Source organism: Anas platyrhynchos, chromosome 2 (assembly GCF_047663525.1).
Source record: "Anas platyrhynchos isolate ZD024472 breed Pekin duck chromosome 2, IASCAAS_PekinDuck_T2T, whole genome shotgun sequence".
Lineage (NCBI taxonomy): Eukaryota > Metazoa > Chordata > Aves > Anseriformes > Anatidae > Anas > Anas platyrhynchos.
In genome coordinates this window covers 29,307,994-29,335,039 of record NC_092588.1, presented here as the reverse complement: position 1 = coordinate 29,335,039, position 27,046 = coordinate 29,307,994, and the positions used below count along the sequence as shown (strand labels likewise).

Below are 27,046 nucleotides of genomic sequence, written 5' to 3'. Positions count from 1 at the left end.
TGATGGCTTTCATGCCTGTTCTATAAACCTTCCTCTCTGGATCACATTTTTGTGGCACTGTTTGTCATGCACAGAGAAATTCTGCGCAGTTTATAAGAAAATAAAGCAGTTATTTTCAGATAAAGCACATAACAGAGATCTGGAATTAGTGCACTGCTATGTTAAGCATCACTACCCTGTGTTAGGGGCCTGGTGTGTGTCTGCTGGCCAGATCATCAGTCAGGCGAGGAAGAACTGATGTCTACTGCTTGCTGAATTAGCTTTGTTGAGTTGCCATCTGCAGTTCCCTGTTTTATTCTTTAGGATTTTATGGATTTTCTTTTCACTGTTTTGCATCTTGAGCCATTGGGCTTGTCACGAGGCCTAGAGTGGCAGGGCCCATGCAGGGTGGCAGAGCAGGGCATCAGGCACCTCCCTGGTTGGGGTCAGGATCAGCCGGGCCCACAGGCTCTCCTGTACCCCAGCAGCAGATGTAGTTATGGCCAGATCCAAGCACTACAGCCTCTGCTGAAAGAAGTTCCCATCAGCAGAGGGGTTGGCCATACTAGGGGCCTCTCGATCCAGTGCTGAGGCCTCCCCACTGTCCCTGGAGGCAGTGACAGCACTTGGAGGTGCTGCTCTGGACCAGACTAGAGGAAACGTCCAAGTACATGCTGGGTCCTGCACCTCGGAAGGGGTAACCCTGGCTATACTTATAGACTGGGGGATGAGACGCAGGAGAGCAGTCCTGCAGAGAGGGATCTGGGGGTTGTGGTTGACAGCAAGCTGAATATGAGCCAGCAGTGTGCCCTGGCAGCCAGGAGAGCCAACTGTATCCTGGGGTGCATCAAGCACAGCATTGCTAGTCAGCCAAGGGAAGCGATTGTCTCGGTCTACTCTGTGCTGGTGCGGCCTTACCTCGAGTGCTGTGTGCAGTTCTGGGCACCACAGTACAAAAATGACATTAAAGTGTTGGAGAGTGTCCAGAGGAGGGCGACAAAGATGGTGAAGTGCCTAGAGGGGAAGATGTATGAGGAGCGGCTGAGGTCACTTGGTTTGTTTAGCCTGGAAAAGAGGAGGTTGAAGGGAGACCTCATTGCAGTCTACAGTTTCCTCACGAGGGGGAGTGGAGGGGCAGGCACCAGTCTATTCTCTTTAGTGACCAGTGATAGGACCTGAGGAAATGGAGTCAAGCTGCAACAGGGGAGATTCAGGCTGGATATCAGGAAGAGGTTCTTCACTGAGAGGGTGGTTGCACACTGGAACAGGCTCCCCAGGGACATAGTCACAGTACCAAGCCTGTCAGAGCTTAAGAATTGTTTGGACTATGCTCTTAGTCACATGGTCTGAATTTTTGGGTAGACCTGTGTGGTGCCAGGAGTTGGTCTTGATGACCCTTATGGACCCCTTCCAACTTGGGATATTCTATGATACATCATAAACCCCTTCCAGCCTCCCTTCCCTTGGAAGTGGCGACTTGGCAAGAGAAGGTTGCTGCATGCAGTGTCTTGTCCTTATCCAGAGGGAGGACGTGTGGGGCTGGATATTTGTGGCCATACTTGACACCCGCACGATAGCTGTCACGCTCTGCCAGACCCTGTCCAAACACATGCATTGAGCCAATGTGCGCGCTTGCTGGTAACCACATCATACACGTGGGGAGACATTTTTTTTTTCTCTTTTGTGCATCTAACAGTGTAAAAGTGGCTTTCCATGTTAATGTACAGCAGTTGCTCTTTTAAAATCTCTCTTCACTTCCATATTTGTAAGCCAATATTTTTAGAATTTGTTACTTTTACCATTTTTCCCTTTCTTTCCCTTTCTTATTTTTGGCAAAACTACGTAGCATTTTCTGTTGCTGAGGCTGCCAGACATTCTCCTTGATACATGTTTTTTTCCAGTTTCTTATAACTCAGGCAGACTCTAGATGTTTGTGATGATTTTTTCCATGGCAATTTCTGCCTCCAGCTGAATCTTTGCATCATAATGTTTCAAACAATTCTGTGAATGATGCCAGGGGCAAAAAAACAGGTTGTTTTGTCCATATGATTCAGAAGGTTTTCTTTGAAATACTCAAATAACTTTTATGTGGAGGAGCTGGAGGATTTGGGAAAGACACCTGTTTGACCCTGTTGGACCAAGAGTTGAGGACAGAGACTCAGATTTTGGAATGTGGAGTCCTGGGAAGGTGCATTGGGCTGGCAGGAAAATGGCTATGGTGTGAGTGAAACTGGACCATGGAAAGAGTGAGAAGGGAAAAAATGTGAGAGATCAGGGTCAGAACTAGAATAAATAGGTTTGGGATTGCCTAAGTGAGTACTCTTGGACAGGCAGCTGGGAGAATCAGTGTGTTTAGGCAAGGATGCTGAGACAGAAATGGTGTGAGGAGTCCAGGGAGACTCATTAGCTGTAGAAATGGGGCTGAGACCACAGGAGCTGTGATTAAGCAATGTCTCATGAGGCTCCTCTGTGTGATCACACAGTACTTTTGCATATCACCTAGAGTTATTGTGCAGAAGGGGTATCTCCTTGAAAGTCATCAGTTCTGTTTAGTAAAAGAGAGACTAGCAGGATGCTAATCTCCCCACTTTATTTATGTATTTATTTTGCATAAGGTGGAAATACTCATGAATATGACAAATTGTATAGAGTATTACAATCCAAATTTTCTGCTGTATAAACAAGTTGATGTAACAAACAATGAAAACAAACTATTCCTCCTAATGTCATCCAGAGCCTGAGGTAACATTACAACTGGTGTTCAAATTGAAGGTGGGGCTAGAAATCAATCTATTGCAATTGTAAGACTGCAATTAGACTTAATTATGAATGACAGCACCTCAAACAGGATTTTTTTTTTCCTAAGATTCTCCCAGGCCTCCTTTGCCTTCTTGGGGTTATTTTTTTTTTTCTCTTTCTCTCTCTTTTTTATTTTTATTTTATTTTATTTTTATTTTTATTTTTATTTTTATTTTTATTTTTATTTTTATTTTTATTTATTTTTATTTTTATTTTTATTTCTATTTTTTTTTTTCACTACTGTTTAAATACAGAGCCTTATGTAACCAGCTAAGATTTCATCTTTTGTAACAGTACAGTGACCCATGACCAGAAGGGCAGCTAACAGCACTGACTTAAAGAACCTGACTCTGGCATCTGCCAGATCTTGAGGAGGCTGATAAGGCTGTGTGATGTGTTTGGCTTTCTCTAGCACTGAGCTTGCAAGTAGGAGTCTGCAGCTCCCACTGAAAACATTTTTTCCCTTTTTCCTTTCCTTCTAGGAATAACAAAATTTAGTTGTGTCCCGTCCCCCCCCCCCCCCCCCCCCTGAAAAGAAAAGAAAAGAAAAGAAAAGAAAAGAAAAGAAAAGAAAAGAAAAGAAAAGAAAAGAAAAGAAAAGAAAAGAACAATCTTTCTATGAATAGGTCAGAAGAGACTTTTCTTAATAAAAACTCTTTACAGTTTATATTTTTATATATTTTTATTCCCTTTATAAGGGAATAGGAGATGCTATTGAAAAGAAAACCCTTAAAATATTTTAGATATCAAATAAATTCAATATCAGGTTTATACAATGATGTTTACATTGCTAAACAAGTAGGCTAAAAGGCTAAAGCCTCTGTATTAATTACTTGAACGTTAGTCTATTGAGTAATGCTATATATGCATCAGTTTACATTGTTCATTTTTAGGCCCATTTAGTCCTTCAAAATTAGAAAACACAGTGCAGGAAGAGGAGGAATGGCAGTTGTTTTTTTAGTTCTTTGAATTGTCAATTGACATTTGAAATTAATCATGTGATTAAAACTAAACTTTTAATTTACTGAATACCCTTTGGTTTCTGGAAATTTGACTCAGTATTGCAAGGGCTGATCTGCACAAGTGCTGAGTGCCTCCACAGCAATTGAAAGTCAAGTGAACTGAAGTTTGAACATTTAAACATCCTATATGATATTAAATTGCTTTGAAAAATCACGTCCTAGTTCACAGTTTGGATTCTGTTCTTCTGTGTTACATTTTCTCATTGGTAGGAATTAAATTAATATTATTTCCTCTATCTCAGATTCAGAATCTCATATCTAACTTTTCCTCTAATCTCATATTTCTCTCCATAATGACTAATAATAATGACAATGTTTTTTTTTTTTCTAACCAAACAGTATTTTTTTTCCTGAGCATGAGATGGATCAGTGGGCTCAGTCTTTTTCTCAGAGGTTGTGTCCATATTTAGAATCATAGAATCACAGAATATCCCGAGTTGGAAGGGACCCATAAGGATCATCAAGTCCAACTCCTGGCACCGCACAGGTTTTCCCAAAACTTTAGACCATGTGGCTAAGGGCACAGTCCAATCGCTTCTTAAATTAAGACAGGCTTGGTGCGGTGACTACATCCCTGGGGAGCCTATTCCACTGTGTGACCACCCTCTTGGTGAAGAACCTCTTCCTGATGTCCAGCCTAAACTTAACACCATTAACACACTCAGCTTAACACCATTCCCGTGGGTCCTATCACTGGTATTTACAGAGAATAGGCTACCTGCCTCTCCAATCCCCCTCACAAGGAAGTTGTAGACTGTGATGAGGTCACCCCTCAACCTCCTCTTCTGAACAGGCCCAGTGACCTCAGCCGCTCCTCCTATGTCTTTCCCTCTAGGCCCTTCACCATCTTCGTAGCCCTCCTCTGGACACTCTCCAACAGTTTCATGTCCTTGTACTGTGGTGCCCAGAACTGCACACAGTACTCGAGGTAAGGCAGCACCAGCACAGAGTAGAGCGGGAAAATCACCTCCCTTGACTGACTAGCGATGCCGTGCTTGATGCACCCCAGGATACGGTTGGCCCTCCTGGCTGCCAGGGCACGCTGCTGGCTTGTATTCAGCTTGCTGTCAGCCACAACCTCAGATCTCTCTCTGCGGGGCTGTTCTCCAGCGTCTTGTCATCCAGTCTGTACGTATGGTCAGGGTTGCCCTGTTCCAGGGGGAATATTTATTTGAATTATTGAATTGAATTGAATATTTGAAATACTTATTGAATTATTTCAAGAACAATCACCAGCCTCATCTTTCTTGACCATCCCAAAAAACAGTTCACACACTAAATTTTCCTAGAGCAGGTCTTTTTTATTTTCTGGATTTGCAGATTCCTAAGCATTTTCTAGTGGAAATATAGATTTGTGGATGGAATCCAAGCCTTTTCACAAAAAGAGTTTTTTCTTCTATGCTTACCCTTCATGGACTCATTAAAATTTTGTTCAGTCTGGTAGAAGTCTCTGGGCCACAGGTTAAAAACAACTTCATTGACTCTAAACTTTCTGTCTCAGCTCTCTGCAGACATGAAGTTTTCACTGCTGTAATCTGCATTGTGCAGGTTCTGGAGATAAAAAGGAGATTTCTGTGTACAGCCCTTCCTTCTGGACATTAAATCTGCTTAAATATCCCCATCCTTCAACAGCATTTTCAGTAAGATGGATGACTTTTATGTTCATTTAGTGCATCTGGTTGTCCCATTAGAAAGAAAAGCATGTAAAATGAGTGGTGGGAATTCTACATGGGATACAAAATCAACGCTCATAAATATAGCTTGATTTATATAGTGGAGTAGCATTCATTCAAATATGGTCCCCAATGACCAGCCTGCTGACTACACATATCAAAAGATGGACTGCTAGAAAGAGATACTAATACTGCATTAGCTGAAATGGCAATCCCATTTGGCCACCAACTGCAAACCTACCTGGAAGCCACAGATGTGCTTTAAATAATGCTAGACGGGAAATAAAGAGAAATGAAAAAGATATCAGTGCTACTAATTTAAGAAAGGATTAAAAGGCTAGTTAAACAGCTATATTTTGAAGTTTCATTTTAAATTATTCATTGTGCTGGACATGCAGAAAAAATGACAAAGCATGGGGGATATGGTTTAATTAGCCTAAAACTTTATTAACTTGATTCATCTGGGAGCTATCTGGCAGTAACTTGTGCAGTATAGGTTATCATGTCCTTTTCATTCTTTACAGCCCATTTAAAGGAGGTTTTTTCTTCAGCCTGATCCCGATTATCATCCACTGGTACTGTCTCATTGCAATTGCAGGCAAGTTTAGTTGCCTATTAGTCCACACATTTTAGTTTTGCTAATATCCATCACCAGATTGTCTACTGCAACCTTCACAATTCAGTTCAGCCTCTTTCATCTGCCATGGGAAAAGGTACTGGATGTACTCTGAAATGTGGTGGTCTCCTCAGTGTTATGCTAGCCCCTCACAAGGTCTCTGTCTCACAAGGTGCACAATAAGTGGCACATTGGACTGTTGCTGCGTGCCAGACTGTAGCAATGACATAGAAAGTACCCCTGCCTCAGCTGGGATCATTCACCAGAATTTCTTACCTGTATCCAGTACCTTAGTCATGCTTCCACACACACCCTTCCAGTAATTCCCAGGCCTGAACAGGGTGCAGATTATATTGGTCATTCACTCCACTCAATTCTCATTCCTAATGGTGTGGAGAGCAAACTGGTTCACGTATGCCATGCATGCTCTTGTTTCTCTGTTGTAAACAGTGTAGCTTTGCCTCAGTCCTAAACCAGTGCACAAGCAGGAGTGTAGGGCTGCCCAGAATTACAATTAACCATAAGGAATGCTGATTTTCAGCCTCTTCCAAATGTAATTCCTGAATGCCCCAACTAGCGTAAAGACTATAGCACGAACCTCTTGTAATATTCTGTTTACCACCCCTGCTTTGTATTTGATATCTCAAGGTCAAAAGACCATCCCGTTCCTGTGCTTTAAGTCTCTAAACTTCCACATGCCCAGTCCTTGCCAAGATAGTTACCTTTTCACTGTTGTAAACAGTCCACAAAGGCCACCTGGACTATGGCCCAGTGCAGAGAAAAACACATTGTTATTTCTGGCATATCTAAATTAACCAGGGACAACAGATGTTCTGTAAAGAATACTAGGAAAAATCTTTTGGTTCTACTAATTAACTGGCAATTTAATGTGGCTCTGTTTTCCATTTCCAACTTAATTCTGTTCATACTGATTTTTGATTGAGCCTTTTCTTCACTTGAGATTTTTTTTCTGAGCAAGTAATCTGGATGATCTGCTTAGCCTAACAGCATTTTACAGGCTTTCCCCTGAAGTTCTGACACAGAATTGTGAAGACTTTCTATAGGATACAAGAAAGCTCTTCTGCATAGTCAGTTCTGACCTGAAGAAGTGTTGAGAAAATTCATAATCATTGGAGAGATGGAAATCACTCAAAGTGTAGGCAAACGAAAAGTAATGGACAGTACAGATATCATTTGAATATCATCCTTCTTAGGTAATAGGCCTCTCATTTCCGTTTAACTCATTGAACTGAGGCTCACATACAAGCCAGACAAATATGACAAAATATATGAAGCCGAATGTTTATTCAGTTTGCCTTTCTGCTGTCAGGAAGTTAATCATAAGTCCTTTGCATTTTCTCAGTTTTACTCACATGTTGTTAGATATCCGATATGTATGTTATTTTGAGCATGGAATGTGAACACTAGAAAAACTTTGTACTTCATGTTTGAAATCCATGCTTTTTGCTTAATTAAAACAACAGCAACAACAAAACAAAACAGAACAAAACAGACAAAACAAACAAACAAACAAAAAAAAAACAAAAACAAAAACTTCCTGCACCATATTTTATGAATTGATAGATTTTCACTAGCTATATGAAAGCAAAAAAAAAAAAAAAAAGGAACAAGATGTATCTGACAGGTAAAAATTGAGGAAAAAAAAGCTTTAATTGTTTCTGTGATGGGACACAAAATATTCTGAATGCTCAGTAAACTCTCTCAATGGACTACCAAATATCAAAAAGCAAAGAAAGGCATTGTCTCTCCAAGAAGCTTTATCTGAGTTAGCTTCTAATAGATGAGTACTTTGGTAAGACTTTAAGAGAAGTCAGGTGATTTTAGACATTTCTTTTTATCAGAATAAACAGAGTGTTTATTGTTTCTGACCAGCCTTTAATGACACATAGGTCATTGTTGCTCTTGTACTGGGCAGTGGAGTCCCTCAATGAATGCCTGCATCTGTCCTCAAACACATACAATTCCATGAAATCTAAGTTAGTGACTTGCTACCACATTCTGAAATACTGAACACATCTGAGATGAAGAAACTGCAAGGCTTTTGAATAGAAATTGGGAGAAACGTTTTACTAAATAGCATGCCTTAAGCATTTGCCTTTAGGTAGGTAATTTCAGTAGAGCAAAACTGTTCATGCAGCCTTCCTTTTTGAATACCAGGTTTGACTTATAGCTCACATGGACAACAAATCTATCAAATCCATTTTCAAAATGTATTTGTTATAAGTTTCAAATGGGCCATGTTGTTGAAAATTCCAAAACATCACTTGCCTATATAATACAAATTAGGCTATCTGGTTCATGGCAGTATCTTTGTCTAGTGTAATAGTGTATGCTGCCAATCCTGTTTATGAAATCCTCAGTACACAACAGCAGGAAAACACCAGGTACTTGAATATATCAAGCAGGATTATTTTGATATAGAAAGACTGACAAACAGTCACATCCAAGAAGATATCTTACTTCATGCATTAAAAGAAAAGAAAGGGTAATACAGAAAGGAAGATTCAGCGCTTAGTATTCATGAATAGAGTTGTGCAAATAAAAGATCTTTTGGTTCAGTGGCCTTTCAGAAATGTATGCACATGGAATTTCCCAGGGTCTACTGAACATATTCAATCCTTATTTTCATTTTAAAATGTACTTACATAGCTCTGTTTGTCAAAACTGATTTTTTTTTTTTTTTTATTTCTCACTTTTAATCCCTGCATTTCCCACCTTAGACTATTAATCAAATAGTATCAGTATTTGTTTTATTGCTCTAAAACTATGTTTTCAGCTATTTTTCTGCACAGTACACTTTGAACAGCTCTGCTTATGAATATTGTGTGCAAGAAGAAATAGACTTGTACTTTTATAAGAAAATAAAAAATAAGTATGAAAACCTATGGATTTTGAAATCTACACCATGTACAGTCAAACCATATACATTCAAACCCTATACATTCAAACCAAATATGTGCTGAAGCATTTTGTAGATTTAACACGTTCTATAACAGCTGTCAAAGTTCATAAGCTAGGACAGATTCAAAGAAAATTTCTAATGAATTTATGGTTCTTGGCTTTGGAAAGATGTAGGCATGGACTAAATAGTAATTACAAGGAAATAAAATATCATATCTGTTGTTGGTATATGGATTGTAGGGAAATAGATCTCATACATAAGAAGTAGATTCCATAAATGATTGTTGCAAAATGTTTGCCTTGCATGGAATACCCAACATATTTACTAAAGATAAAAGATGTAATTTATATTGGCTATTATAACTGTGTAAATTTGCAGCACCAGCAGAATTTTAGCATATCTCTGCCTTACTTCTATGAAAAATAAACACCCACTGTCACATCTGTCAAGAAATTATTTAACAAAAGCCTACTAAGGTAATAATTCCTTGGGCAGAATTGCCAGCAGAGAGAAAAGGCAAACTAGTATAGCTACTCAAGACATAAAGCATATGTAAAAAATGCATAAATGCATAGAATTAGGGAAATTAAGGTTGGAAGGGCCCTTGGGTGCGGAGGGATCCTCTAGTCCAACCAATGTTCTAAGCAGGGCCAACTTCAAAGGGAGATGAGGCTGCTCATGGCCTTGACCAGCCAAATGTTAGATGGGGAGAGCACAACCTCATTGCATCTTGTTCCAGACAGAACATGAGCCTCTGAAGGCTGAGAAAAGGAAGCTTCTCAGAGTGGAATGAGACAAAGTAGACAAACAGCAAAATTCCTGTTCTAAAACACTACTCAGCTAGCAGAAATGATGTGGTTTCTATTGAGTGCCCCAGGCTGGCATGTAAGCAAACATGTACTGGTAGCTCCAGTGGGTGATGCTTCAGAGCATCGGGACATTTTAGGGTTAATTATAATGTTTGCAGTGCACTAAAGAACTCTCTCTAGGTATTTCATGGAACAGGAAACACTTCCTGCAATTTGCATTAACAATATTGTAACTCATGAAAAGTGTGTCAGATACATAAATATTAATCTCTAATTCTGTGTCACCACAGTGACAGACATTTGCACAAAATAAATCATCACCATAATTATAGCTGTTAATTGGGCATTCAGATACCTTTCTGGTTAAATGAGTTGCATTCATGATAGGGTGATAGGGTTTTGTATCTGAGCTGCCTAAATAATTGCCCTTTTTAACTTTACTGACACCAATCCCCTAGCCACACTTTGGGGCTTATTTACGTCTGCTATCCTTCACACTCGTGGAATGAAGAAAAAATTAAAAACTCAGAACAGGAACAGGAATGTACAATCTGCTCAGTGCGTAAAAGTCCGCAATGGGATAGTCATGTGGCACAAAAACATATGTACAGTTGTGAGGAAAAAGACAGAAACCTAAAATTCTTTAATAAACAATGGATGGATATGATATGGAAGGCATTTCACAGCTCCTATGTGACAAAATAGGTTATTCTTATATCAGTGTTAAAAAGTCTTTTGAGAGGAGGTAGTGGAGACACTTTTCCAGAGATGAATGATACATTATCAGTTCCTTCATTAGTATACATTGTCAGTCACTTTGTTAGGATTTGTTCCTATGCTTTTAACTGTACTAATATTTACTTATGTCTATTGTCTCCCCGCTTCTGACCAGTTTCTGTGCTCAAAATCATCATCAGTGATATCAGTGTAGCCCAAGGAGTAAGTGTGCTCTTGGCTTTGTCATTATTAATTATTTTTGTGTGTGATTGTTTTCTATTGGCAAACTGAATCCTGTGCATGTTCTCTTTCTGATTAGTACAGAATAAATGGGAAGGGTAAGTGACAACATTTGACTTTGCCTATTCAAGCAGTGACACAGGGTAGGACATGGGAATGAATAAAAAGCTGTTTGAAATTAGGCAATATGCACGTGAAAATGAAGATGTGTCAGCTAGCGAATAGAGCTGGGTCAGGTCTCAGACTTCTGCTACATTTAAAGGGACCAACTTCTTGTGAGAGGAGACTGGAATAATATTAAGTGAAGCATGGAACAAATAAAAGCTCTTGGAGAACTGCTTTGAAAAATGAGCGCTCTCTGGCAAATGAAAGTATGTCTCAGTTGCATAATACTGATATGTCCAGCAGGCTCAAAGCAACACAATTACAGCAGGAGTGCTATTGTACCAGGGACAGAAGATAAATGAAGTATTGATTTCTGAACCAGCAGCATGCCACAAAAGGGACATACAATATTTCCATGGGGCCAGATCCTTACTTGCTCTAATTTGGTATTTCTTCATTGAAGTCAAGCTGATTTATGCCAGCTGTAGTTCTGGCCAGGTATATTTATAACAAGGAGGCGTAAATAAAAGCCATGCTCAGAATGTTTGGTTGGGGTTGGTTTCCAAAAGCAGAATGATGAATACACACACATTGCAGTTTATCAGTTCTTTCAACTTACTGCAAATCTCATTCTTCAGATAATTTCCGATTGGTCTTCAGCTTTTCTAAATAACTAATTTCCCTTGCTTCCTGGAGTTCTGTCTCAGCCTGGTGTTCTCCAACTCTAGAACTAATTTTCCTGCAAAGATATAAAGACAAGTGCTAACATGTCCACGGCAAGCTCTCCTGCATTATGACATGGACTGGCTTTTCCTGAAAAAAATGAAAAAAAAATATTTTCCACCATGAAAATATTAATTGTTTCCTTTGGGTTTACTTCATACTTGCCAGAATGTGCCACCACAGTGGAGAGTGATCAGAGCTGAAACATCAGCTATGTATCCTGCATGTATCAGTGACTGTCAGCCATACAAATTGGACCACTGTTTTCTGCATACTCAGAGGTGAATCTTGGAAATAAATCACATCATTTTCAAGGTTTCAAGGCTCTGTTATGAATGCAAGCAGTGTGCTCAGAGCACGTGTCATAACACATTGATGTACCACCAGGACAAAGCACCATGGCACACTCCTCAGAAACTTTCACGTTTGTACCTATAGAAAAAAATCATTCTATGTGTGCATTATTTGTTCAAGTGAAGTAAGGAGCAGCTAATCATTCACAGTGGAATAGCCAAACAGAAGCTATGTGGCAAGTTAATCCCTATACTCTGTCCTCAAACTTTTTGTGGTTGCAGTGCTATTCTTAAAAATTTGAAGATCAGCAAAAATGCTGCTGATGTCCCTGTTGGTCTGCAGTTTATTTTACTTTCATATGCACTTCTCATAGATCTGCATGCAGCATTTCCTGTTTTCAGTACACATATTAGATGAAACAACATAGGCTCCCTGACAGCCAGCTTTGGTCACTTTTGGCATTCATTGACCTAAACAAGAACACAGACAAAATTCTCTTATTCATTTATTTATGTAAGTGAAGAAGAGGTTCCAAGCTTCTTTAGTATCAATCTAAGCTTGTCTAAATATAGAAGAGTGTAAAAATCCAAAGGAATATATCTCTGAAATATTTCTATCAAATTTTCTTCTCGGAGAATCACCTGGACAATCGTTTTTATTTATTTATTTCCTCTTTCAGGCATTTAAAAGGCCTTGATGCTTAATATATACTTACATGTAATTTCATCCTAGCTACACTTGGTATATATCAAAATATTAAGGCATGTTGTAGAGAAGATTTTTTTTCAAAAAGCAAAAAAATTCCCCATAGTTGTATATGTGCAATAATTGCTGGTAATTGGTGACTGAAATTAAACAAAAAAAAAAACATTCCCAGTAGATAATGTTTCTTTAAAAGGAGTTACTAAGAGTACATTATCTTCTATTTGATATACTAATTTGGGTCTAACTATATATCAACTGGATTAACACATGCCTCTTGAATATTATGTTAACATATTTTAATCAGTCTATGGATTGAATACTATTCACAATAATATCCAAAATAGAGCCTTTCAAAGATTTTGCTGTCTTTTTTCAAGTTTGTCATGAACCATTTGGACTCTGTACTTGGAGATAACTATCCCTTAGTCAACTTCAATGTACAATGCATGGTACCAATATAGGAATTCACTTAACCCAATCATTAAAGATTCTATTATGGTGTAAAACAGAATCATGAATCTGAAAGCCTGTATTGATTGGTTAGCAAATCTTTCCCCATAAAAAAACACATGTATTTTGATTTGTTTATAATCAATATATATGTGTGTTATGTATAAGGCCACTAGGGCATATTAAAAAGAAAACAAGAAAAAACAAGAAAAAATATCAGTCCCTTCTGGGAAACAAAAATAATTTTTACAATAATTTTTCTTCTTTTATTTTTCTCGTCCTGTCCTCTCCTCTCCTCTTTCATCTGTCCCCCATGTTTTGTTTATTTAGTGGAAATTTGGTAAACTGGATTTCCTGAATTTCTGATAAGCCTGTTGTAGGGGTTTCCTTTGTTTTCTGAGTGCAAAATTCATATATCACCACAGATTTGCATTCTGCTTAGGGTAAATACTTAAACACCTTGTGTGGTGCATGCTGACTTAACATAATGTTTCCAGTATTTCTCTAATTCATCAAAATGTAAAAGAGGACTCTACATTCTTTTGAGCTTTCCTGGAGGAAATTGAAAAGTGGATTGAGTATACACAGGGAAAGGTGCAGAATGGGATTGTGCAACTGAAATCTCACATTTGAGGAGACGGCAGGAAAAATGTCTTGCCTTTGTCGTAGCCTCTTACTCAAAATGGTCCTGATTCATTTAATGAAACAATCCTTTTTTATTTTTATTTTTTATCTTTTTTTTCCAGGACACACTGGTTTAACAGTAGAGATTGTGAAGTTCCAGAGCATGGAGCTGACAATGAAGAAGCAATAAATTTGCTCATCTCCTTTCTACTAAGATATATACCTGGCGCTTGGCCATAGACTACCACCAATCGAAGCCAAAAGCTCTGTTACAATGAATTCTGATCTTTGTTGAAAAGTCAATAGGAAAAAATGGACCTTAAGCAATGGAAATATAGAAAATGGTACAACTTTATTCACATAAATCAAAAATGGTAATCATGGAAATCATGTCATTTAAGAGTGTTAAGAGTGTTAAAATGTCAATCCAGATTGTTACGAAGGGAAATTTCATAGAATCATAGAATGGCTTGCGTTGGAAGAGACCTTAAAGATGGTCTAGTTTCAAAACTCCTGCCATGGGCAGGGATGTCACCCACTAGGTCAGGTTGCTCAAGGCCTCATCCAGCCTGGTCTTGAACCTCCAGGGATGAGGCATCTAAAATTTCTCTGGGCAAATTTGCAACAGAACATTACACAAATGGAGAATAATTATTGAAGACAAAGAAAACCAAACAATTTCTTCCTTCAATAAAGGAATAATTACTTTTCCAGCTTGCTGCTTTTTGTCACAAAGATATATACGTGTAGCTGGAATTAAGAAAGGAGATTTTATTGTTGTTTTGGTTTGGTCTGTTTTCTGTAGAAAGATAGTTGTTTTTAAGAAACAGAACTTAGGGTCCTGAAAGCCAAAAGATTTCAGTTTACTGCTCTTAATCACGTTGATAACTTTTTCAACTGAAAGTGATTCCAGGTGATATTTTTATTTATTGATTTCCTATACAATCAGGATTAAGCATTGTGGAACAGAGATACTCATAATACAACCTGAAGGAAGCATTTACAGTGATAAAAAATTAAACACCCTGCTATTTTATTATTATTTATAATTTATATGGTATTAAAAGTGCCCATAAAGCTTTGCAAACATGTGGAAGGATATGCAGAAGCTAACAGTCTAATTTAAACAGATACAGCACTATAAATAATCAAGTATACAGGCAAAGCCGAAGAGGAAAGCTTTGATGGTAGCTGCTGGATGTGACATGAATCCTCAAATCTGAATGCATTCATGTGCTATACACATTCAATCTATCTTCTCCTAGGTGGTACTGAGAGGTCAGCTTCTACTTTTCAGTGGCCTAGGAAATCAGCTACTGTCATTGACTAGTTATGTTTTCAGACAAACATTTTTCTGCTCTCTCTTATTTTACTTGTCATTTGAAAAAGCTCCTTATAAATGTAAGTAAAGAAGTTCTCATTTAAATGTCTCTTTAAATGACACCTGCACTGAAAAACAGTTAAGAAATATTTCAGTTTCTATGATAAGGCTTTTGCTTACAATGTTGACAACAGATGTATTTTTTTGGTATCTATTGGCTTTTTTCTTTCAATCTGATGATTGAGTTCTGAAGACAGGAACTATAATTTTGTTATGTACTTGTCCAGAAATCCTTTGTTCAATGCATGCCTGGAATTTGGTGCAAAGAAAATTTGAAAAATAAATAGATCTTATTATAATTGCCAGTGAGTTTTAGGGATGAAACATATAGAGAAGGAAAAAAAAAAGACAGGCCAAAACCACAAAGTAGTGGTCCAATAGAATGGTTTAAAAATTCTAATTGTTAGAAGGAATACATTCTTATTCCAAAATATCACTCATGCATTTCAGACAATCTTCCTAGGTTTCCCTCCCTGTCTGCTTTCTCTCTGCCCATTGAGGTTGAGCATATGTATCCAGTGTAGGTGCTGACCGGAAAAACAAGGTATGATATTGTTCCTGTAACCTGTAGTCTGTATCTTTACCTGCCACAGCAAGAAGCCAGACACAGATTTTTAGAGCCAGTTCTCTTTCATGTTTTCATGAATGACTTGGACACATGACTTGAATGCATAAGTAAGTTTGAAAATGATACTAAACTAGGAAGAGCTGTGGAATCCCCCTGAGGGTACAGAGGCCTTGCAGAGAGATCTTGACAAATGAGAGGTCTGGGCAATCACCAGCTGTATGAAATTTAACAAGAGCAAATGATGGATTCTGCACCTGGGATAAGGGCAACACTGCATCTATGTACAGATTGAGGGGTGAGTGGCTGGAGATCAGCCTTGTAGAAACAGATCTGAAGTTCTGGTTGATAGTAAGTTGAATATGAGTCCACAGTGTGCCCTGGCAGCTAAAAGGGCTAACTGTACCCTGGTGTTCATCAGGCACAGCTACTGTCTGGCTGGGGGAAATGATCATCCTGCTATGCTCTGGTGCAGCCTCACCTCAAGTGCTATGTGTAGTTTTGGGCACAACAATATAAGAAGGACATAAAACTACTAGATAGTGTCCAAAGGAGGGCTACGAAGATGGTGAAGGGTTGAGAGGGGGAGGTGTATGAAAGGTGGCTGAGGTCACTTGGCTTGTTCAGCCCACAGCAGAGGAGGCTGAGGGGGGGGGCTCATGGTGGCCTGCAACTGCCTCATGAAGGGGAACAGAGGGGCAGGCACTGAGCTCTGCTCTCTGATGACCACTGATAGAACCTGAGGGATCAGCATGGAGCTGTGACAGGGCAGGTTCCGGTTCGGACTGGGTGTTAGGATTTCACCAAGGGCCTGTTTGGGCACTGGAACAGGGTCCCCAGGGAAGTGGGCACAGCACCAAGCCTGTAGGAGTTCAAGAAGTGTTTGGACAATGCTTTCAGACACATGGCTTGATTTTTGTGTGGTCCTGTGTGGACCCAGGAGTTGGACTTGATGCATGACCCTTGTGAGTCCCTTCCAATTCAGGATAATCTATGATTCTAGCCTCTTTGTATCCATTATCCATTATCCATTATATCACACTAGAAAACCTATTTTATTTTATTTTATTTTATTTTATTTTATTTTATTTTATTTTATTTTATTTTATTTATTTTATTTTATTTTATTTTATTTTATTTTATTTTATTTTATTTTATTTTATTTTATTTTATTTATGTATTCATTATTTTTAATCTCAGGCTTGTAATTCATAGTTGCACATGAAAGAGTTAAGTCTCAGCCTAACTGCATATGTAGAAGGGGCAGATACTGCAGCTCATACAGTGCTGTAACAAACTCCAGTGAGAAAGAGATAGGAGCAGAGCAAAGCAGAGCTAAGAAGTGGTCTGGAGCTTACAAGTGAAGAACATGACACAGACTGGAGGAAAAGGGATATCCTCTGTTGCTTAGGCCTTTTCTGGAGTCTTAAGATGCAGTCTGGAAAGAGGAAATGTGATGATCAAGAATTTGGAAAAGGAGTAAGGTGGCTACATACATGTATAAGGAAGGAATTCGCTGCTTACAAGAGGCAGATAGGACTTTTAAGATATGTCACACAAAAGATACAATAGAGCTAAATTTTAGGCCTACTTGGGGTCAGGTTACCCCAAGGAGGTAAAGGATGTGGAGGTAGTAAAGGAAGACAGTCAAGGGAAGAGAAAAAGGGAAGAAGAAGAGGATGTGGTACTAATGACTCTGTGTTTATCTCACTTAAAAATGCCAAGAAAGGTATAATTTGGCACATTGCATATGAAATTATACACTTCACTTGTAAGAGAGAAGCATCCATGTATTTATTGGTATTATATAGCGATCTAACAAAGGTTAATTGTAAACAAGATAGTGACTTAACAAGATTTGAGATGGCAAGGTACACTTGTTTATTTATTGCATAGAGGACAGGGTAAGTAAAATGTGTCAGGGAGAAGCTCCCATTGAGTCATGGGGTTCAGAGTAGACCCCCTTGCTTTTTAAACTCCTAAACTAAAGACGTAAGGAGCTTACGTGCAGCTCAATCACTCCTAGTCCCAAAGTCAGTGGTTTATGTCTAAAGGTTTATAGCATAGAATAATTAGGGTTGGAAAAGACCTCCAAGATCATCTGGTTCGACCATCACCCTACTACCAATGTTATTAAACAATGTCCCTAAGCACCATGTCCAACCTTTCCTTAAACTCCCCCAGGGATGGTGACTCCACCATCTCCCTGGGCAACCCATTCCAATGCCTGACTACTCTTTCTGAGAAGAAATATCTCCTAATTTCCAACCTAAACATCCCCTGCTGCACCTTAAGGCCATTCCCTCTAGTCCTATTACTAGGTATCTGCGAGAAGAGGCTGACCCCCAGCTCCCCACGCCTTCCTTTCAGGTAGTTGCAATTGATCTAAGATACAATCCCAGTGAAGCTTACATGTTTTAGCAAGCTATTAACCACTTACCAAGGTTCTGTTCTGGCAAGGAATCTCTTGTGAACAGTAGGGGTTTTCTGCAGCAGGCATGACCTTGAGAGGTGTCCCTACTCAAGGGGAGATCCTGGTAGCTCCGAGGGCTCTTGAACTGCTAGTTATTTATGGGATAAGAGGATGGCCTAATGGTCATATTACTTTTTGCTGCAAGCTCTATTGGCTTTCAGGTGCTGAGCAAGATGTCTGTTTCTCCAGAACCTAATTTGAGCTGATATTGCAGTCACTATCTGCCTGAGCAATGTCTCAGTTTAGCCAGTATGCTGGTAAGACGTGGTTTGATTTTTGAGTGGTCCTGTGTGGAGCCAGGAGTTGGACTTGATGATCTCTGTAGGTCCCTTCCAACTCAGGATATTCCATGATTCCACTATCTGCCTGAGCAAGGCCTTGGGTGCAATGGCCAGTGTTTGAGCAAGGCAACAGACTGAAGGTGGGGCAGGGGGAACACACCACCACATATCACCATGGAGTTGCTAAGTTTCGAGTTTCCCTGAGACATTTTTATTATAATATGCTCCTTTAAAGTACCATTCCTGAAAGCAAGCTATAGATGATCCTAACAAATGGTTTCCCTTCAAAGATGGCTCTGAATCCCACAGATTTCCTACTCACGTTCCTAGGCCTTTGTTAGTGATGTTGGGATTCTGGGCCTGTGGGAACAGGTAATGGCAGAGCTTGGATACTGAGGTACTCAGCAAAAGAAAATGTTGGGTAAACTTCTACTTGCAGACACTGCATCCTGTTAAATAATAGAGGTGTTTTCTTCTCTATTAAGAGAAAAGTAATGTACGAATGTATGAATTTCCTTGTGAAAAACCTTACTCCTGGGTTACTGGGAGTCTGACTAGTAATCTCATCATAAAATGGCTTTGAGAAGTCAAGAAAGATATCTGAGAGTCACCAGAACAGAAACTATGGCTACAGGAGATGGACTGAAAGAAGACAAATGATAATATGTTCTTTCCTGAATGTAGTCCTAACCTCCACACTGCATGCAACAAATCCTGCCTGCCTGCAGCTTGCATCTGACAGGCCTAAGGCAGTACTTCCAGAAAGGGTTTAAAGAACTGTCTTCACTTCCTCTACCTCTGTCAGAAATGTGTCTTCCTTAGTGACAATTACATGAAGAGCTCATATATTCTCCTTTATGATCTCACTGTGCTATTGCAGTCTTTGGGAAGGGTTGTGGTACAGTGTAAATCCTGGTTGATACTTGGTGTTGGGGTTAGGCTAGGCTAGAAAGAATGAGAGGATAGAAACAGTTCTTGTTTGTTGTTTTTGTTTTACTTTTGTAATTTATATATATATATATCTGGGGAGGTAAAACTATAGGAAAAGCAGATCTTTTTAAGGGTGTATCTAAAATTCTGAAAGCGTATGTATTTCTTTCCACAAACACAGCTCAGAGTAACATGGCAATTTATTTCATTTAACTTGCACATTTTATTCTAAGTATTTCTTTTGGATTTGCTAGTACTCTTGGGTTTCTAGTGCTCTGGAGTTTAGTTTTCTGTCATCCTAAGTACACACAACTTCAGTGTCTCACAAGATAGTACCTCATTGATGTTTAAGCGTCTGGCAAGCATTTACATATATCTTTGTGGCTTTACTCTGCACTGCTACTTCTTTGTTTGTCATATTGATTTTGTATTTGCAGTCACCCATTGGCCTTGACGAGGATGAATGGTTATGTATAGTTTATGCTGCGGTAACGCCTCAAGGCAATGACAATTCAGTGAGAGAGCTGGACCCTGTACAAATGTCCAACTGGATGGATAAACTCTGGAAGAACAGTCTGCCAGAAAAACTGTCAGAACAGGTAAATAGGATGAGCTATCCTAACACAAACAAATGACAGGATAGAGTCCCATTGGTTTTATTATAATAAAGACAAAGTCAATGCTGACATAGTGAAGTGATGAGAGTTTAAGAAGACAATGAATTTAATTAACTTTATAAGGGAAAATAAGCTGAATTTTAACACTGCCTCATTAAAGAAGCACTAAACAAGGGAATGGCTGTATCACAGTGTCTTGTCCCTGGCCAAGTCTCCCCTCTGCCCCAGTCAAGACCTAACTTCTTTGGTTATCTTGTTAAGCAAAGGTCATAAACGATAAGATTTCTCTTTTAGTAAGTAAACATAAAATCACTGGAGAGGACTTTTTTTTCTACGTCTTGTGTTTGCTTAATGTGTATGGTTATGCATGCATTTGTCAATATTAGAAATGCATGTATATATCTATTATAATGTTGTGCCCTACTACAGTTGATATCAAGGCACAACTGAAGGACAAACTGTCTCAGCTGAGCAGGGTGAACAACCAGTCAAACCCTTTTCTTAGGTTTTCGTTGTCGCCCCCTACAGCTCCAAGTGAACATGGATCATAGCTAATGGAGGGAAGCACAGTTACCCCATCTGCTCTGAACAGCAGAGAGATGGTGCGCCCCACAGAGCTTGGCCCTGCTTGTGTGAGGGCCTCTGCCCTTTGCAGTTGCTGGCAGCCTGTATTTGGACATTTTTTTGAGGACTATTTGCCAAAGACCAGAACTACGAGAAAGAAATTCCCTTGCAGAGGATCGACCACCTTTTTCAGGCTACTTTGTGGAAAGTAAGCATGGCCCTAAAAAGTGCTATGAACACTAAATAAAACAAGGGCAACATGTAGTGTTTTTTTTTTTTTTTTTTTTTTTTTTCATTTTTAAAATTATTTTTATATATTTTTTTAACTTTATCCAAGTGTCACTGCCCTCCTGCTTGTGGGTGAATCATTTCAGATATGATTACGAGACAGGCTTGCTCTGAATGTTATCTGAATGTTATGCTGCATTTTACCATCATTTTGTTAGATTCCAGAATTAAAGACTGCCAGCTGGGGAAATCTAATTTTACCATTTACTTCAGATGTGTCCTTCATAGTTAGCTTAGTTGATAAAACATTCAGGCTTGCCGTGGAGAACGTACCTAGCAGTAAAACAGCTGCATAAAGCCTTGTAATGGTAGGAAACTTGCTGCTGTTTGTCCAATAGCTACTGGTAGCATTATGTTGACACATCTATGCTTGGATGATAGGACCTACTAATAAGTGAACTTCTGACACTTCGTAAACAAGTACACATTTGACATTGCTATTTTCTTGCCTGGTTGGGCAAGATTTTTCTTTCTTTAAATCATAGTAATTTTTACCAATGTGAAGATTTCTGCATCTGTCTTTCAGGAATTTACCTGAACACCACATCTAGGCGTAGAAAATCAGTCATCACACCCAGATCACTTTTCTGCAACTGTCATTCCAAGGACATGTTCATTTCCCCAGATCATTTAAAAAAAATAATAGTTTCTATTTATTGAAAAGTAATAGATGTAGAAAAATATGTATGCTGTTGCTCTATGTCCTGAAACCTAAATTGCCTAGAGCTGCCCTGATTTCAAGCTTATGAGTCATCTAAGCTCAAGCTGTACAAATTCCAGAGGGCATGTTATTAAATAATGCATGAGTGATGTAATTTCACTGTGTATCTTATTAGCAAAATGCTACAGGAAAGAATTAGGTTAAAGAATCTAAAACTATTCTGGTCCTATCTCTGTACTCCTTTTTAAATTTTGTTTTATTTGTTACGTACAACAGGTTGATTTGAGTGGTAGGTTAATTTGATTTGATTTAGGATAGGATTAATCCTATCCTAAAGTGATAGGATAACAAATCTGTGTTAAATTAGGTGACAGTGACAGTTGCTTTCTTGTTAGTGATGAGAAAAATTCTGAGAATCCTTTCTATTTTGAGCTCTAATTCTGAATCTGTCTTACACTTTCTTCTTTCTCAGTGTGGGTATGTATGTGTGAATGTGTGTATCCAGTATATATACAATTATGTATGAATATAAAGACCAGGAGACTACATATGTTTTCCACAAAAATGAAACAAAAGAAGGATTACCTCTTGGTCTCAAAGTTATCAAAACCTTTTTATTAGCTCTGACACTGTATAATATTCTAGTAAGCAATCAGGTTATGCAAATAATAATCTTCTTTTATCTGGAGATATGCATCTGTAATTAAGAATGTCAGTCACCTTATCTTGTAAACAGTCTGTTCTTAGTACACAATACGAGATCTGGTGCAGATGTGTCTGTGTATGTGGAGAGCCAATATATCATTTTTGCTGCATCTAAAGCCTGCAATTTCATGCTTAGCACTTGGCATTGTAACCATGGTTATCTTCAGCTAGATGCAGAATACAGAGGCTTCAGCAGAGGGTTTTTTTTTTTTTTTTACTTAGACCTACAGCAATCAAAACACATAAAGAGATCAGCTTTCCAAATATAAATACATAGATAGAATGTGGTGAAGGCAACAATATTATCTATTATATGACACCTGATATTTAGACTTTATTGCAGGTGCTTTTCCTCAAATTTCTTTAAAAACAAGAGGACTACTAAGTCATGCAGAAAGAAAAATGGACCTCTTTCCATGAATGTTTTCCTTGTACAAAGAGTAGAAGCTGAAAGGCTGGTATTTCTATTAGCACAAGGTTAAAGTGACGCATTATCACACGTTCAAAGGATTGGCTACTTTATTTTTAATTTTATCTCCAAAATATCTAGCACACTATTTCTATTTTTTTTTTTTTTAAAGTAATAGAGGTTCACGGCTTTGATATTAGCCTAGATTTCTCTACATACATGTATTTTATGAGGCTCCATATGGCAGTGTTTGTTGAACAGAAAGAGTTTACAGCAGAATAAATGAAGCAGATGACCAGTGCATCTTTACAGGTTGAAAAAAATTGATTACAGACTTTCTGAGGAGTGATTGTGACTCCTTTTTTATGAATACTGAGTACTTATATACATGGTTGTAAAGTTTTTACTGTTCAAGAGCAAACAGTTTTCTGTAATCTTGTTTTTCTGTGAAAAAAAATGTAATATTGTTGGTCCTAGAAAAATTGTCTCTATAAATTGCAGAAAGTTTATACAGGCTTGACTGGGCTGTTGTTTTTTTGTTGTTGTTGTTTTTGTTTTTGTTTTTCATTAGAAGTCAGTTGGTACTGTGCTGCAGAGAATCTACATGTGCTATGCAGCAGCTAGAGGATATTGTTTGTCAGGAACAGCATAGAGTCAAACTTGGTTGAACCCTCAAAGCCTCCCAGGCAGCTCTGCTGCAGAAGATTCTTTGTTCAGAGCATCCTTCCAAAGCAAAATTGGATTATCCTCTTAAATGACAATATCTACTGAAAGGAAGAAGGGTGGGTTGAGCATTAGCTCAACCTTTCAAACAAAAACACTTACTTCGTATCTGTTATTTTTATTCATTTGCTGGGGCACTGACCTGGTAAATGGAGGTTGCTCTGAAAATTGTACTTAATAGCTGCTGCTGTTACTCGCCATACCCTATGAATGAGTGCCCTACTGTGGCAGTCTACTTGGGCTTGCTCAGCTCCAGCATCTGCTGTTAAAAACATCTCCCTCAAGCCAAGGGTAAATTTGAGAAGTACTTGGGACCCCTGGTGTCACTTTGCTGCTGAGCTTGTGCAGAGAGGTGGAAAGCGTGTGCTGTCTCCTACCAAATGAAGGTTTTTGTTGGCATTCAAAACAGCTGCACACAGTCTTTACTGCTCTGAGGAGGCAGAGTGTTGTGTGGGGAAGGGCTGCAGCACTGGAGGAGACATGGAAAGGCATTAGTGTAGATGGGGCTGACTCACATGCAAGCAAGCATGGAGAAAAAATCAGTGAGTACTTCACTGGAGGCTAAAACCAAAGAGTAGCAGTGGTGTCTGAAAGGCAAATGTGACACTTATTTTAAAGCCCTGTTTAAAGAAACCAGGCACAGTATTGTGCTTCTTCAGGGTTTTTCTAAGGGCTGAATGCTGAGGGTCAGAGTTTGGATTTAATGCAATACCAAGAGAAACAAGTAGCTATGACAGCTGTGGAAGACAGGTTTTCTGCCACATCTTGGTCAAGGACAAAAGTCTATAGAGAAATGGGGAATTCTTTTCAAGTTTGAATACTTTTATTTTAAATGTGGCGAATCCTGTGAGTCCAGCCTCATCATGTATTTCCAGAGGTGGGTCTGTTATTTGTACTATGGTACAAAAGCCAAGGGAAGCTTTCACAATGAATTCTTAATGCTAAACAGTGCAGTGATACAGTAGCAAAACTCTGATCCTTTCTACAAAGAACCTACAGACCTTAGACAGAATATAACAGGAGACCTCACAAAATGAAGAGAGCACAATGAGGGAGGGGGGAAGGAGAAGGAAAAAGGGAAGGTTTCTATGAAGAGCATGAAGGAAATACGATTCTACAAGGATGAAATTTTCATCATTCATTTTGTAAACAATGTGGATTGCAATGTTAATTATTTGGTTACCTGTAAAGAGGACAAACTATGAAAACTGTTTTAGCTGATTTTAAACTTTAAGCCATGTAGGATATTCATTATAAAATCTAAAGTTATGCAAAACTCATGAGATTTTAAATTAGCAAAAAATTACACATTATATCTTCAGCCCAATGGAGACCCAAATCCTCAAATTTTGTGTTAGATTAAGGTAACACTTGGTGAAATTTTATAGTGAACCAGGTCTGGGCTGTGCTTTTTCTTTCACATTCAAATGAAATCAGTTATAATTACTTTCATGCAGCCTGTCTGCTGTGGCAAGACTGTATTGGCACTTTTAACTGAATTTTGCCTTGAATTTTTAGATTTATCTGAATATAAAATTCAAAGCATAGCTCTGAGTATGTGAGATCAAATAAATCAAAAGCCAAAAGACTTCATGAATCCCTGCAACATGAAATAACTGAGTTTTGTACAGATCTGCTTACTACCTAAAAATAGTTTAGTCTTATCTCTATACAGAATCTCCTGTGATAGCATAAGGAGTGATAAAAACCCAACAGATACCTGAGAAGCTAAGTCAGTGGCTTAAAAAGAAAGCAAGGGAAAAAAAGACACTCACTGTGATGTGAACTTTGTTCCTCTTTCAAATGGCATTTAAGTGCAGTGACTGTGGTATTTTCTGTAAATGGATTATCATGCAGGCTCTGTATGTGTGCCATCTGTGAGTGTTTTATGCTTTATTCAGTATAGCAGACTAGACTTTTCTTCCTTTAAAAAGAGAGAATAAAAAGACATATGGAGATACGGTAGAACAAGAACAACAACAAAAAAAGTGAAGGAGCAATGTTTATGGTACTAATTTTAATAATAGCTCTCTTTCATAGACAGTATTGAAGCTGTTGCTACTTGAAATAGCCTTAGTTCCCTGTGAATCCGATGCAGTCCCTGTCAAAACCTTTAACTTTTTTTCTGCTAGGTAAGATGTTGTTGTAAAGCTGTTGTTGTAAAGCTGTTGTTACTTACATAGAAACTGAAATAATGCTTGCAAACAGGTGAGAAGTGATCACATGCCCAAAGGGGCTGCAGCCTGGATCAACCACATAGAGGAGAGAGGAATGTAGGGTATGAAGGAAAAAAAAGGACTAGTTTCATAGCCAAGTTCCTATCTCCAAATTCAAGAAATGCTTCTCTTTCTTCAACTCAATCTCTTTCATCCATTTTATTAGTTCTCTGAATATATTTTAGTTGTCCCATTTAATTTTTATTTTCAATTTTGGCCAAATTTGACCAGTTTTTAGACACTTGTTGAGCTTTCAACCAGCTGACTACAGGCATGCTTAAAGTTAAGCCATGTGCATATTTGTAGGGTCAGAACCTTTTTTCAGATATTCATCTTTTTAATTTTTCTTTTAGAGACAGTTTAACTGCTTTCTCAGTAATTGTGATAAGAAAAAATATCTAATTATTTTTTTTCAGTATTGACCAATTCCCACTTCAGTTTTGACTTCCCTTTTCTCTTCTCTCTTCTATCTTCTAAAGCTTTCCATACATATTTTTTAAGATGTTTATTGTTACTCTGGACAGACTCAGACTTTTTTTTTTTTTTTTACTTATGAATAAAATGTCCCAAAGCATATTCCAAGTGAGGCATAAACACTTTTTATTTAATATTTTTCTCTGTTGTTTTTTCAATATTTTCTACTTTAACACCAGGGAATTTTTAGTGCTCTGCTAGTCTTTCAAGTAATCAATGGCTTTATTAACTAGTTTGCAGTGACAAGAAAAGTGCCAGTCAACAAGCAGACTGTACGTTTAGCTCTTTCTTAGAAAATTCTGTACACTACAACTGGACCTTACTTCCAGAATTACTGATAACCACAAAGTGAGCAATCCTACATTAATTATCAGCCAGTCTGGAAATTCAGATGTAACTCATCTCATGACTTAGGTCTTTACTTGCATTGCAACTAATGAGATGAAAGATGTTTCAAGGACTCTAGATAGCTGTTAAAAGGTTCAAAAATACCTATTGGAGGGAGGGTATATGCAGCTGTATAATCCATTGGGAAACATACAAAACAGATTTTCATCCTTAGTTACACTGTCATCTCAAATTTGCATGTGAAGTGAGGCATTTTAATGCTTACCTTATGTTTTAAATCACGAGAAGTTAAAGCAGTGTGTTATGTGGACAAAGTCTTCAGACAGTTTTCTGTTTTCCTGTTTATATTGAAAACTAGCCAAAGACATTTCCTGTGGAACAGAACCAATCATACTTTAGGATTTATGGTTTTATGACCAGCTGAAAAATTTTGTTAATGTCGACAGACTGCTAATTGCCCAGTGTTTTAGGCCTCGATCCTTATTGCTATGGTAGTCCTTTTACTGTAACATTAGATCAATTCATTTTTCTTCATGCAATTATAATTCTTTTAGACCACTATAGGTTTTCAAAGTACTGTAAAGATAACTGTATTTTTGTTTATATCTAAAGAATTCCTGACTGGTTTTAAATGCAAAAGGCAACACCAATGAAATGTTGAGGATACATCACAAAACACTGCTCACTGATACAGGGTGGAGAAGTAAGCAGAGAAAGCTCAGGCAAAGGGCA

At 38.3% G+C, this 27,046-nt stretch overlaps 1 long non-coding RNA gene across 1 annotated transcript in view; it reads right to left on the bottom strand.

Moving 5' to 3' along the window:
• The window catches only part of LOC140001848 (uncharacterized), a 66,843-nt gene extending 40,153 nt beyond the window's left edge, over window positions 1-26,690 (bottom strand). The window contains exons 1-2 of the long non-coding RNA XR_011807433.1: window positions 26,580-26,690; window positions 25,052-25,200 (exon numbers count right to left, since the gene is read on the bottom strand). This is a non-coding gene — a long non-coding RNA (uncharacterized lncRNA). The remainder of the gene's footprint in view (window positions 1-25,051; window positions 25,201-26,579) is intronic.
• Between the last annotated feature and the right edge of the window lie 356 nt (window positions 26,691-27,046).